Source organism: Dermacentor variabilis, chromosome 4, assembly GCF_050947875.1.
Source record: "Dermacentor variabilis isolate Ectoservices chromosome 4, ASM5094787v1, whole genome shotgun sequence".
Classification (NCBI taxonomy): Eukaryota; Metazoa; Arthropoda; class Arachnida; order Ixodida; family Ixodidae; genus Dermacentor; species Dermacentor variabilis.
The window spans coordinates 180,436,527-180,451,606 of record NC_134571.1 but is presented as its reverse complement, the minus strand read 5'-3'; positions in this window follow the sequence as shown (position 1 = coordinate 180,451,606).

Genomic DNA, 15,080 nt, shown 5'->3' with positions numbered 1-15,080 from the left:
CTCCAGTGGTAGATCAGGTCACGAACGCAATGATTCGCAATCTCGCTGAAGACACCCAATGGAGGTTGAACAAATTCTTTAACGATAAGGCCTGGACAGTGGACGGCGTCCTTCCAAAAAAATGGAAGGAAGCAAAAATTATCGTAATTTCAAAACAAGGCAAGCCCCGTAATATCAGCGACCTTCGACCCATTTCCCTAACATCGTGCCCAGGGAAACTTTCTGAAAAGTTTGGGCAGGTCTGGCGCTCGAACAACATAGAAATAAACAACATGTTCCCCTCAAAATGTTCAGTGTCTGACACCATGTGTCGGCGCTTGTCGTTTTTCTACTACTAAAATACGACGTCCTGCACCAAAACTGAGAGTCGGACGATAAGTTTACAATGGCATTAGATATCAAAAAGGCCTTCGACACGATCTCCCAGCACACTATTTTGGAGGGACTGGAAGTGGCAAACTGTGCACCACAAATTGATAACTACGCGCACCGGTTCGTCGGTGACCGCACGACCACAATCTGATTAGACTCCACGAGGTCCGACACCTACAGCTATACCGACAGAGGCAGACCTCATATAGCTATGCTCTCTCCTCAGATGTTTTATGTGGGGATGGGAAAGCTAGCCCAGGAGCCAGATAAACACCCGAATCTCGGCTGGGCGATATATGACGATAACATCATGCTCTGGGCTCACCAGAGGTCCTATGGGGACAAGCAAGAAGCTCTTCAAAAGGCTGTAGACGCCATCGTGAGATACGCGAGGGCGGCTGACATCGTGTACGCACGCGAGAAATCGAAACTCATTCGAGTGCGTGCGAAATACGCAAAAAAAAGTATTGGTTCCCAGTAACTTCGACTCTCGACGAGGCGTCGATTTGAGAAGTGTAACCACCCAGAATATTGGGGTTGTGGATACACCAAAACGCTGGAACATCCCACACCCATCAAAAACTGAAGGAGTCGCATAACACGCGTCAAGAATAATACGGAGAGGGCCAAGAATTAGATACGGCCTAACTTAGGGAGAGAACATCAGCCTGGTCCACGCATTCGTAAATAAACACATCACAGACGCCATTCCATAGCTTTGACGTACCAAGAGATAAAAAAACAAACTCAATAATCAGAAAAGCCTTCAAAGCTGCCTTTGGTCTTCTCGAATGTACTAGCATAGAGAGACTCGAGTGACTAAGTCTGCACAATACATTTGACGAGTACGCAGTCGCGATATTTTATGCTCAGAAAAAAACGACTTTGTTCTTCAACTCACAACAGAGAAGAATTGGCGAGGTTAAGCTTTGCCCTGAGACCGCAGTGTTACGGATAGGAAATAGCACAAACACACATTCGATCGCACATGGCAGTAGCTTCAGTTCCCCAAAATATCCATCCCAAGTACCACCCCAAACGGCGCAGAGCATGGGCAAAGGCTCTTCACAAACATTTCGGTAAGGGACCGGGAGTGTATTTTGCGGATGCTACTCGAACCACCTCCAACAACTTCGCCGTAGTCTCTATGTGTCATAAAAATATAACAACGGCATCCTTCAAAACCTCCTCCGCATGCCCAACCAACGCCTTGGCGACTGAGGGCACCGAATGCCAAACCAATTCGGCTGTCGTATTATGGGACCGCCTGTTAAATGCGATGGCACCGCATTCAATAATCAAAATTTTAGACAATCAACTGGAAAGGCACAACACTATCATATGGTATGCGTAGACCTTATACCTCGAAGATCAGACGTACGAGCTATGGCATGGCCCAGAGGCGACCTTCCACCGAATCCTCGTGACATCTGCTTACAGCAAACACAGAAGTGGAGACGTTTTGTACATCCTCACTTGAATTAATACAGCCAACAGGAAAGGGACTGGCCTCGTATTCAGAAAAATACATGCCCCAACCTGCACTACCTACACGTACTACAGTCCACGAGGTTCACTGAGCAGTGCCCATGGTGCACAGACCCAGCCACACTAAAGCACCTCACATGGGAGTGCACCAAGAGGCCTCCGCACACAGGCAGCCCCATAATACACAAACATCCGCTAACAAGGAATATGTAGTGAGAGGCATGTCTTGAGGTCGAAGGCCAGGAGAGCCAGTTGGCGCTTCTAGACCAACCCTAACGAGCCGCTCTTGCCACTGGGGCCCTGGAATAGGGGCCCCAAACATCATGCCTTACTTTAATTATTTCAACGCAGTTTGTATTCACTCACTCTGGCTAGCGTCGTCTCCAACCAATATGCTTTGCGGTAGCCATTTCATGCTTAGATCTACTCTCCATTAAGGGAGAGACATAATTTTTTGTTTACATTTTATTTTCCCTATATTCCCTGCGGCAAATTGTCGCAGAAAAAGCTATTACTTCTTCAATCACTATATTGGGCGCATGAGTATGCCTTATGAGCATGGGCCTTTCGTACCTGTGGCAGCGATTTATTCAATGGAACACAAGAAACACACTACGCTTACGACACGGCCAATAGAGCAATAGCAATATGTCGCTGGGTTAGTTCACTTAGTAATACAAATTGTACAGGTCATATCATAAGAAGCCAACAAACATTGACACCAAGGACAACATACGGGAAATTAATTGTGCTTAATAAATGAAATGAGGAAATTGGAAAAATGAATGAAAGAAATGAATGAAAAGAAATGCGAAGGTTGTGGGTTCGGTTCCCACCTAAGGCAAGTTGTTTCTTCATCCACTTTAATTTCCATTAATTTATCATTTCTTCATTTCATTTATTAAGCATAAGTAATTTCCCCTATGTTGTCCTTGGTGTCAATGTTTGTTGGCTTCTTATGGTATGACTAATAAAAATCGGGCCTCTCGGTTAACCCCCTTTCTTCTCGTTAATTACATAACGAGGGTCTCGAATCCGGCGGCATTGATGCCTTCAGGTAGCATATGTGGGTTTATTGACCAGTTGCCTTCACGCAAAAAGATCACGGTCTCGTGACGCCTGCGGCAAAAAAGACGTTCCACGTCTGCCGCCAAGGTCAGTGAGTGGTGGCGCTGGCTAACACTCCCAGGGTTCTGCTAGGAGACACAAATACCCAAGAAAGTGGATGGGGAAAGCGCGCCGCGGTAGCTCAATTCGTAGAGCATCGCACGCGAAATGCGAAGGTTGTGGGTTCGGTTCCCACCTGCGGCAAGTTGTTTTTTCATCCACTTTAATTTCCATTTATTTAACATTTCTTCATTTCATTTATTAAGCACAAGTTATTTCCCCTATGTTGTCCTTGGTGTGAATGTTTGTTTGCTTCTTATGATATGACTAATAAATTTGGGCCCCTCGGTTAACCCCCTTTCTTATCTTTAATTGTATAGGTGTTGTTTGAATATGGTGCGCGGCAGTAGTTTCATTTTGCTTGAATGCTGCTGCCTAAATAGTGCTGCCAGGCAAGGCACAGCGCTTCGACTCCCGGCAGCCTATTCCGAATGCGCCCTGGCTCACCACTGGGCATGCAAACAATATAAGAGCATAGGGGGTCTTGCGACATCTTTGTGGCCACCAGACTAGTGGTATGATAAGTCCCATGATGTGTCCCATGAACATTGAGTTAGACGCGAGCGGATTGAAGAGTATGATTCTGCGCTGAAATCGCCAGAAAATGAGGTATAGTTTCCTTCTCTACGCGCGCGACTCCACGATGTGGGAACAAGCTGACTAAACCAAACTGCATATCTTTTGCTACGGTATAATTAAAACAAAGACACGCAGACATGCGGTCTGTATGTCTCGTTGTTTTTCGTGACTTTATTTTGTATATTGAAATCAAAACTACCGCTCCCGGCTGGGAACGGTGCGCCAGCGAGCAGAAGGGCTCACGGCGTTTCATTCGAAATTTCATTTGTGATTGCGGCTCGTAGATTTCCTTCAGTTTTTTTTTTCTAGTCACTTAGGGCAGTTGCGTAAATGGCATATTTGAACGCAGTCAGGTTCTACGTAGCCCCATTTTTCTGAAATCTTCGAAATCGCACCTACTAATAAATATTCGGAGTTGAATTTCAAAACTCAGTCGAGGCAGTTTCGAAACCGAGCTCATCCTGCTGCTACTTGATATGCAAACATAAAGACATGTATGACTGTGGGGTGTTTGAAAGATGGCACGTCACGGCAAATCCATACGTTTCACTCAGCCGCGCATACTTGCTCAGCAAAGCGCACCGTACCACTACTTTCCGCGACTCGCCGAGGCATTCAGCCTCAAATTAGGTCGCCCTTGTCGTCACGGCATGTTTCCTTTTAATGCGATAGCGTAGACATTTCCTGCGGCCTACAGCCTGCTCGGAATCAATATGGCTTGGATTTGTCGCTGAAATTTAATTATGAATATCTCGAAATATGTGCGATTGGCAAAACCTAAAAGATTGAGTGGGCGCTGAAATGCGACTGCTTCATAATTACCTGTGCTTAATAAATTAAATAGCGAAACGATAAATTAATGGAAATGAAAGTGGATGAAGGAACAACTTGCCGCAGGAGGGGAACGACCCCACAACGTCCGCATTTCGCGTGCGATGCTCTACCAACTGAGCTACCGTGGCGCCATTTGCCATCCACTTTCAGGGGTATGTATTTTTCTTAGTGGAACCCTGGGAGTGTCAGCCAGCGCCACCAACCCCAAACCTTGGCGGCGGACGTAGAACATCCTTTGAGCCACAGGCGCCACGAGAACGTGACGCTCTAGAAACGCAAGCGTCACGTTGTCGAGACGCCTGCGGCAGAAAGGATGTTCCACGTCGACCACCAAAGTTTATGTCTGGTGGCGCTAGCTAACACTTCCAGGGTTCTACTAGGAAAAATATATTTCCAAGAAAGTGGATGGGCAAACGGCGTCGCGGTAGCTCAGTTGGTAGAGCATCTCACGGGAAATGCGGAGGTTGTGGGGTCGTTCCCCACCTGCGGCAAGTTGTTCTTTCATCCACTTTCATTTCCATTATTTATTGTTTCTTTATTTTATTCATTAAGCAGAAGTAATTTCCCCTATGTTGTCGTTGGTGTCATTGTTTGTTGGCAACAACGTATGATGTGACTAATAAAAATGGGGCTCCCGGGTTAACACGCTTTCTTATCGTGCTTTCTAATTTGTCAATTAAGCGGCTGCTCCCAAGGCACTAAAATGTAACGATCTTTTATTAGTTTTCTCATGATCATGATATTTGCGGCAAAGTATGCGTGACTTACCTAGGCACGCTTTTCTATAAGCGACATATTGGCTCGCCTTATACCTTCCTAATTTTAAAAATTTGCATGGTCTAAGAAGACTCGCAGTTTTGCCCGAAAGGCTAAGCATCGATTGGGATATTAAATCAGTAGAGAGTAAGAAAAGTAGTTTTATCGGTCGTATAAACTTGCAAACATAGCCATGCTAACTAATCCAACAAGCAATGGTGTCACGCGTGCATAAGCAAAGGTTAACGCATATCACTCAATGGCCGCGGAAACTTGCTGTCGAATCGCTGGAGAGAAGAAGCGCGCCAACCTCTCCGATGAATGCAAACTAAGCCGCGAGAACAGAACGCACGACGGACTCTGCACCGGCCACAGATGACTTTCAAGACACATCGGCCCCGGCGGGCGTGCGCTGCCGCCCGGGCCGCCCGCACTAACACGTGCCCCACCCGTCCCTGCCCTCTCCCAAACACCTTGCAGGAGACGCTAGATTACCCGCTTCCGCCATGCTTTCCTCCCATGTGCGTGCGACATTGAGCCGCGATCGCTGGCTCAGGTTAGAACGATTTCAGTTGCACAAACAGCGTACGGTGCGCGGCGAAGATTTTATCGCCCTTGGACTTTCCACGGAACCTCACGGGGACGGCAGAAATGCACATGTAGTGTCTATATAACTGGTATCGCAATAAAGCTTCCTGCATCTTCACGCACGCACGAACTTCGCGGCGACGTTATTAAATGCCGAGATGTGTCCAGACGGGTGCCCGAGGGAGGAGCTCTGCTGCATGATGCGTTGTGTTTGACGCTTTCCGGCGGCCGAAATAGCTCTGTCGTTACATTTCTTCAGCGCTCATGGTATTAACCCCGGCATTGATCGCGAGAAGGGTATATCAGTATTTTTTTTACACATATGTCGCCCCATCATATATGCATTTCTATAACTTTTTTTCCTGATTTTCTCGATATTCATATTTCATTGGGTGGCGACATTGTACTGCCATAAGTTCGTTAAAAAGTTAAAAATTTGGTTGTGCAAATTTGTCGGGTAATGCTTTGTCGTAGTGCTGGTTTTCAAGCTTGATAATATACACTAATTTTCTTACTACATGAAGTACATATTCATTAATTTTGTCAATTATTACATACGTTACAAATAGCGTGCTTTTCTTTCCTTTTTCATCGCTTCTTTCTTACTTCGTTTTCTATTTTCGTTTCTTTTCTTTCTCGGAGAATTATTGGCGGCTTCCCAGTGTGGCAAGCCAACTCGCGTGCCTTAGCGCACTTACGTGGAAAAAAGAACTTAATAAAACGATGACTTAAACTTTTGTAATCTTTTACTTACCTTTTCTCAGGATTATTACATAATCTGCAGTTTTTGCAAGTGTAATAGGTGCGAAGGTACTCGCTCCTCCAGGTTGACAAAATCGTGTTCAAGCTGAAGAAGAAAAGGAGGGAGAACGCCACCACTGACGTGCCCCTTAATTTAGAAACCAGTGATCGCCACTGTTTCGACGTTTGATATTTTGAACTACTGAGATTATCGGAGCCCAGTTCATCCACGCTGTGCCTGGGTAAATATTGTAGCTATGCACGCTGACCACGCTGACCCCGCTGCTGGCCATTCCGGAGAGTTCGTGCCCGTCGGGTCGGTTGGTTCGGCTGCTTCGCCAGCCTCTGTCGGAACTGCCGCTGTCCAGTCGCCAAAGCGCAACAGGCACCACCGAAAGCGTGGAAGGAGGCACCGTGACACAGTGACAACGCCGCAACCCGAAGGCATTGATGTAGCGGGAAGGCAAGTGTAGTCTCACCAGTATAGTGTGCAGGTGAAAATATCCCATGCGAGGAAATGTTCCAACGGTTTCTCGAGAGTTTTCACGCCATTAAGAATAAGATGACTTAGCAGTACGATTGGCGTGGCGTTTTTTTTTTTTAATTACGACGATATTTTAGTTTAACGGAACGCGTCTGGCTGCATTCTAGACCTTTCGATCCGCGGCGCGCTAACCATGTAGCCAACTGTGCCGAGCACAAGCTACAGCGGTAGGAAGCGCCAGGACCCCCTATGAAGCGATAACGCACGTAAAGTCGACAAGTTCCTTCACATCAGTCTCGTGGTCGGTACTGTGTTGTTAAGCGAGTGTATTCTATACTTAAGTGTGCCGACGAAGTCTGTGGTCCTCCTATAAGTCCGAAGTCTGTGCCCCTCCATTCCTATACGGAATTTGCACAACATCATCGACGTTGATAGAGCTATGAGGTCGGCTGCAGCTTTGCGAAAGGGCATATCAGCAAAGCCCACAATGCCCCCGTCAAAGACGTGTTTATGCGTGCTTATGTGTGTGGTAAACCTTATTTTCGTTCGTTCTGATCCTAAGCACCTGAACTTTTCTTTCAGCTCCGGCCCAAATGAATACAAGTCGCCCGCGAACGTGTCATCGCCGGCGTCACCGGAGCCGGAAAGTGTGAGCAACTGCGCATGATTTTGTTTTTGCGCTGTGCTACCTTCTTTAGCCACCGCCGTTTTCTTAGCACTTATCTTCCCAGTGCACTTGCAGAACGAGCACTCAGCGCTACCAAAAACAGCAATTTTGTCCGGAAAAAAGCCCGCAACTTTCACAGCCCTACATATATACTTAGGCCGGTATTTCAAGCGGTTCTTCTCAAAGCATTAAGCGAGGCAATGTCGCATTTCGAGTGCCTGCACTGGGGCACCTCGGCCATTTCTCCGTATTAATGTGGTTAGTTAAGAGCAGCCTACCAGGAAGGGTTGTACACAAATCTACCGTGCACGCGTGCTTGTGTGCGTGTAAGTTGTAGCGAGGCATTGTTTGCTGCTCAAATGCTGATAGGCGTTTTTGAAAGTCCTGCTAAGGAACATGCATGGAAGGCGTCACTAGAACAAAACGACTAGTTCAGATGACACCAGCCCTACGGTTGCGAACTTTCGAGTGTACGAAGGCGGGACCGAAAGGCGGCGACGACAACCTCTGGCAACGACAACCATGCCATGGTCATTGCCAGTAGCCGCCAAGCAATCGTGAAACCTAATAATGTTTCCCAAGTGCTTTAATCCTAGCATAGCGTGATGTACAACAACAATGGAGCTGAGTTCCCTGGCTAACACAGCAACGTTTATAGATTAAAGCACTGTAAACGGTCAGAGCCCCCAGCGAAACTAAATTCTGGAGAAAAACTAAACCGCTTCTATGTTAATCACAATGCAACAGCAGACAAAAGAAATGAATGTGCAACCGAGCTATCAGAATTATAAAACCAGAAACATGGTTTAGCATTTGTAATCAGGCACAAAAACTGCAAAAGTCGGGACATATGGGCGTCCCGAATGGGTCGTCCTTGTTCGGTCTCTGGACATTTACTCAATAGTCGAGACCATCCCGCCGAATTCGGGACGGATGGCAACCACAACCATTTCTGTTCTCCTTCTGAAGACTAGTGAGTGCACCTACAGTGAAGGAACGTTCGAGAACCCGCGAGAGCTTGGCACTTTCGGCAGTCGAATTCTGAAAGCCTCACAGAAATTCTTTTAATTCTTTTTTAACCTCGCGCATCGTCATTGAACTATTCGTTTATAAATTATTCATTTTTATGTAATTATAGGTCATTCGATTGATGACCTTAGGATGAGAGCTTCTGTAAATTTAATTTGATCTAACTTTTGTCTTCTGGAATCCCCACAGTGGGAAATTACCTTATGATAGGTGGCTGCTTGTGAAATTCGATTCCTCACTTTGAAGACCTTCTTCGTAGTATGGACGACACGCTGGCTCGGAGCAGCGGCTCATCGACAGATCGCAAGCTCATCATTCCACTCCGGAGGCAAACAGCGGCCCATCATCCAGCTCCAATGCACCGCAGTACATGCTGCTCGTCGGGGCGGTGGCCACGCTCGTGTTCGTGATCGTGGTCAATCTCTTGTTCGACTTCCGGCAGCCGGCGTCTGCGGGGCGCCTGCGGTTCCCTTTGTGCACGAGCGAGACTTGCCGCCACTACGCGCAACTGTTCACCGACTCGATGAATCTGAGCGCGTCGGCGTGCGACAACTTTTACGCCCACGTTTGTGGCAGGTATGCATCAAGTCTTGAACACGTGGTGTCCACAGGACAGCGGTCATGTCATACTTACGGCTTCCAGCATATCGTCTGCAAGAATGCGCCAGAGTTTCGCTTTTGACTTTTGCAACTGCATGCCGTCTTGTCAGTGTTATATAGTGCCTGGCTTTGAACTGCTCCCGCTTAAGCAGTGCCGAACCCAAGTTTTATTTGGCGGCTTCGAACACGGAGCGGAAGCAGCAATGGGTTGTTGCGATCCGCGGGTTAGCGGAGGATGGTAGCTGCTTTGAGCTCTTTTCCAAACCTTTTCTGCGTGGTAAGACGTTAGCTGTAAGCATTTTGTCTTAGAGTGTGTTGCTGTTTTAGAACAGGTCCTCTTGACTCAAGGGAATGGAGCTGCTATAGCAACTCCGACTGCGTGCCGCATCTCAATTCTGGCACAACGACGCTAGCACAACCCGGTGGCTTCGCAATCTTAAAACGTTCGTCTATCTGCGAGTAAACATTTGACGTTATGACCGCATCGTGGTGTGATAAAATGGGAAATCGTTTTCCTCTTTTCGTTTCGTCACAACTGTTACACTCTCATTGCGTGGTCACGTGCTTGGTGCTAAGACCTTTAGCGGCCTTAGAAAGATAGATCGGTTCTAACGAATACTCTGTGCACGCTATAAAAAGTAATTATAATTCGTTCCCTATTGTATCGAAGCTATTGGCAACTCCAAAATATATTGCCTGAGCTGGCAACACTGTCCAATAAACAAAGAAGATGGCTACGACATTTAGGGTCAGGGCGGCTCATTTGCTCGCTGCTGTGGTCACTTTTCTGTTTTGTGGCGCCTAATCGAGGTGTATCGTGGAAGTCGAAAGGGTCCCTGATGCGGGTCACCTTATTTACTTGGCCTCAACGATTCGAGTGAAGACATTGAGTAAACAATTGCGCTGTGCGTGCAAACGTCCGGCGTACGCAGCGAGCCGAATCAGACTTTCTTTTAAGAAAAGCCTTTCACGCAAGCGGGAGGTTAAGAATAGGACGGGCTTGCGACTATCTGAAAGGTGCACGCACTTGTTTGAAGGGTATATCCACTGCTACAGGTACGATATGTGGCTGTTTTCGGCACATCCTAACACTGCGACTGATGTTGCAGTATACGACATTTAGCATTTCACAATATATAGCCAGTAACGTCTGCCGTGCTTTAAGAAGCTATTTACGGGTGTTCTGCATCGACAGAACGAGGCTGAAAACTGTAAAGTTATCTGGTCAATCTATCCTCGTATAAAAAGAATGGGAGTTCCATTTGTGACTTGGTGTACACCTGGATATATATATATATATATATATATATATATATATATATATATATATATATATATATATATATATATATATATATATATATATATATATATATATATATAATATATATATATATATATATATAATATATATATATATATATATATGTAGACAGAGAGAGCGAGGATATATATGTATAGCTGCTGCGTATGTTGAGCTCGTCTGCGTCCGATGTCTGGCGCTTGTTTGTGCTCGCAGTACGCAGTGTTCGAGTTAAGGCCATGGATCCGGAACACAGTAGAAATCTGTCGCCCGTAGAAGTTCTCAAACTGAGTGAAACGTGAAAAGTGAATAAAAGGATCAAGTTGAGGGGCGGGTGGGGGGGTATCTTCCAATAGGTTTCCAAATGTAGCGAGTTTTTTGTTTTGGCATAGTCAGCGTTTTTAGTCAAAATGAAAGAGTTGGAAACGAAGTAAACCATTTGTAGTGTAATTTAACTGTGTCCACGATGTGGAAAGGCCAACTAACGGCGCTGTGCGCAGGTCGAACGCTCTTAAGCTTAAGCGAGCGTTGTTTGCAGTTGCTTCTAAATTTCATGGACGAAAATTAACTGCCATTCCCCATGTTGAATGAGAAAACAGCACCTTCTGCTTGTACCGCTAATCGAAAGCATATGATGACGCGCCTTGGTTCTATAGTTATTATGGTCTTAGTGTGCTAAGCACAACATCGCGGGATCAAACCTCGGTCACGACGTTTGCATTTTGATAGGGGCTAAATGCAAAAACACCCGTGTACTTACATTTGGGTGCACGTTAAAGAACCTCAGGGGGTACGATTTACTCCGGAGCGCCCCACCATGGCATGCCTCATACTGAAAGCATGCTTTTGGCACGTAAAACCCCACAATTGCGTCGCGTCTAGGGTTCCGCAAGAAAATGTCTTAGGCCCTTTGTTTTTTTAATCTTCATTAAGGACCTTTCGAAGGGATCACATCAAAAATTAAATTATTGGCTGATGACTGCGCCGATCAGCGTAAAATTTGCTCGGATAAAGACCACATAAACCTAGAAGAGGACCGTGAAAGGATCACTAACTGGTGGTTATCTTGGCAGATTACTCTTGACACGAATAAATGTAACTAGCCTTCAGCAGTAAACGCACGATCTCCAAATTTAACTGTACACTTAACAATAATTCTGTAAATGAAACATCTTTATATAAATGTGGGGGTATCCATCCGACACCAGACTTATCTTGGTCCAACCATATCGAAAAAATGATCACAACATCATCACGTAGGCTTGGTTATTAAACACGAAACCTTCGGGGTTAACAGTCAACTTCAAGAAGGCTAGCCTCTCTAGTATTTGCTCGTCTTCAACGTTACCTTGCATAACCTATATAGTCACCTCACAAAGCATACCTAATCCAGTCTGTTGAAGCGATACAAAACCGTGTGCAGAGTTTCATCATTGGCGATTACAAACGACATTCAAAAGCCTGAACGAAATGAAGCCGAAACCGTCACTTCCGTCTCTCGAGCCACGTCAGAAGATTTCACTCATCTGCCCCCTCCATAGAATAATTGACGGCCATCACACATCTACGCTACCTCTTGTTGAGGCTCATCGTGCTTCTCATCGTCCGTGTTCACCAAAGCTTGCAACGCCGGTTCAGCCGAACAAAAACATTTAATTTATAAGCTTCACCGCGGGCTGTGTTGCATTTGAACGGTCTTCGAGATAGAATGGGCGATATGCGCATCCCTGATGCATTCAAGGAGAAACAGCACATTGTCTCGTGTCAGAATGTCCTCCGTGAGACATGGATGCAATTCCTGTCAAGAAACATACGTTACATTTTGCTTCTCCTTTTTCTGAATGTTAGGTTTATTGCTTGTCAGCTAGGATTTAGTCGGCAGCTACATTCCATTTTTGGTTTTTAGATCATCTCGATTTCCTTGTTCGTCCTTTGTCTTCTGTATAGCCATTTACAGCCAGACAATTTTTTTTATTCTTTTAGACAGCAATATGTCACTTCATTAGCCATCATGATGCTTCTGTGTACCTTGAATATTTTTTTATTTGGGCAATGTTGCAAGAGCTATAGCGTGAAGCAGTAAGAACAGGGTACGCTGGCTTCTAATTTAAAGGGTTATTGGGAAAATGCAGTGATCTATACAGGATACCAGAAAATAGTACAGCAAGAAAGCCTGATGAAAGCCAGTGTTTCATGAAACCAAACATAATCAAAAACCGGAAAGAGAGAAAATAGAAATATACCAGTCCAGGGAAAACGAAAATATTGTGATCACCCACTGCGCATGCGACTACCTTCCAAGAATCTTTTCTTTCCAGAGGTGTGGAACTTGAAGTGTGTGCTCGCAAAAGCAAGCTGTCAGTCTGTCTTTTGGGGAAAAAAACTTGCTTATTGAAAGGTGCGGCTGGCATGCATGGTTGCTGATTCTCACAATTATTTTTCCTGCAATCAATTGGAATCTTTATTTGCATTTTTTGTGACGTTTTTATTTGTATGGGTTTGCATCAAGGAGCAATTCTGTGCCTGGCCATCTTCCTGTCTTCTCTTTCTGGTAAACTGTATAACTCAATCGCCTCAGTTTCGCAATAAACCTTAGTTGTAAGTTAGCCATCATCCATCTCCTGCGCTGTACTGTTGATGCTGCTTCATGCTAGCGGCCTTTGCAACATTTGTGCGTGTATGCATAGATTTGTATGCGAAATCGGGGCCTTGAGCGGTGGCATAGTTCTTCTCCTGTGCAGTCAGTTCGTGTTCATTTAATGAATAAACTGCATATTGTGTACAGTTGAAATGCAGAAATTTCTTTTACAATCCAAGAGTGATATATCCTTGCAAATAGAATGATTTTTCATTGCTCATAAAGGTAGTAATCACAGAGTACATCGTTATATGGGGGTACACATTAATAAATTTGATCACAAACTCATTAGAAAGATGTAAGGCACAGCTGTTTCCGCACAATTGGTTAGCTGTGGACGTGCAATAACCGGTTATGCTTAACAGATGCAAAGATTCGCAGGAAGGAATGCAGCTGGCTGACTTCACTGCACCGTTCTCATTTACTTGTTTTTAACGTGCCATCTATTGTTTCGTCTACATAAGAAAAGGCTGTTTGCCTGCTTTTCGTTTTGTTGCACGAGTTTTACATGACGGTGCAAGAGTGTGCGTTGTCACTGCTACTATAGCAAGTCAATAATTTGCTCTCTGTAGAGTTAACTAGAGTTCAAAGGAAGGGCTAACACGGGTGCCGTAAGGACAAACAGCGCGCAACATATTCAAGGTTTATTGGTTACTGTTCAGGGGAAAGAAATATTCTGCATCAGGGAAGATATGCAACATAACGTGCGTAAAATATTTAAAACCAAATTGACGACGCTGTTTATCCAAGCCAAGCCTGTTTATCCAATCCTACCATAGAAAATTCATTACGATAATCTGTCAGCATGTCAGCTTTATTAAGTGAGGGAAGATAGCCTTTCAAGATGGATCGTGAAATCCCTGCCTGAAAACAGGGAAAAAAAGAATGCAACTAAACGATCCCGTGTTCAGACTAACGTTGAAACGTCTGGTACTTTGCTACCGTGCCACTTGCCGAAGCTGAAATTATTCAAACTGCTCCGTACACGCGATTGTTCAGTGCTACTCCTCCAATGAAAACTGTGGCGACTCCAAAAGGCCATGTCGTCTCGTGGGGATCGAACACCTCGTAGTATTGACAACTGGCAAAGGTGTGCGAAGCAAACGTAAAAAACGCGCATCGTTTGCTACGTAGCGTGTCAACAAGCGCATAGAAATGGGAGAACGGAATCTGCGTTACAAGCTATTTATCCTCCCTTCGCGTAGGTACCGAATTCGGCAATCCATGTCTCCGCGCATTGCACCCATAGAGCGCGACGCCACGTCCTAAAAGAAATCGCGAAATAGCTCTAGGCGCAATTACAATAGACAGTCGCAGCGATCGATGCGACGTTGTGACCAACAGGTTGGTCGCAGCCGAAAGAAATAAGGGCGTGGGGGAGGCGTTGGGAGTACGATTGGGAGTACGTCGCATGCGATGCAACTCGCACTTAGGGTGGTATCAAAACCACATCATGTGAAACAGGGTCCTATGCAGGATGCGCGAAATTTCTCGTTCACACGAGTTTTACCGGAGCTTACTCGATCGCAGTCAGTGAACGGACATAGCATAGAACGCGCATAAACAGCAGGAAAAAAATAATGTCGTGAAAAAGCCGCGTATGACAACATCCACGCACCCTGCTTCCGCGTTTCGTGCACAGAAGGCTGCGCAACGAAATCCGCCAGTACCGCGCATGGTTATCAACGTCTTATCACAATTTAACAACGCCAGTGCACTGCTGTTGGACGAGTTACGCGAAGACTCGCTGCGTACACAGAGCGGTGGGCAAATTACTCTTTGTGAGCACAAATAGGAGTGACTGGGATGCGGAAGAAGGATTCGTGTGATCGCT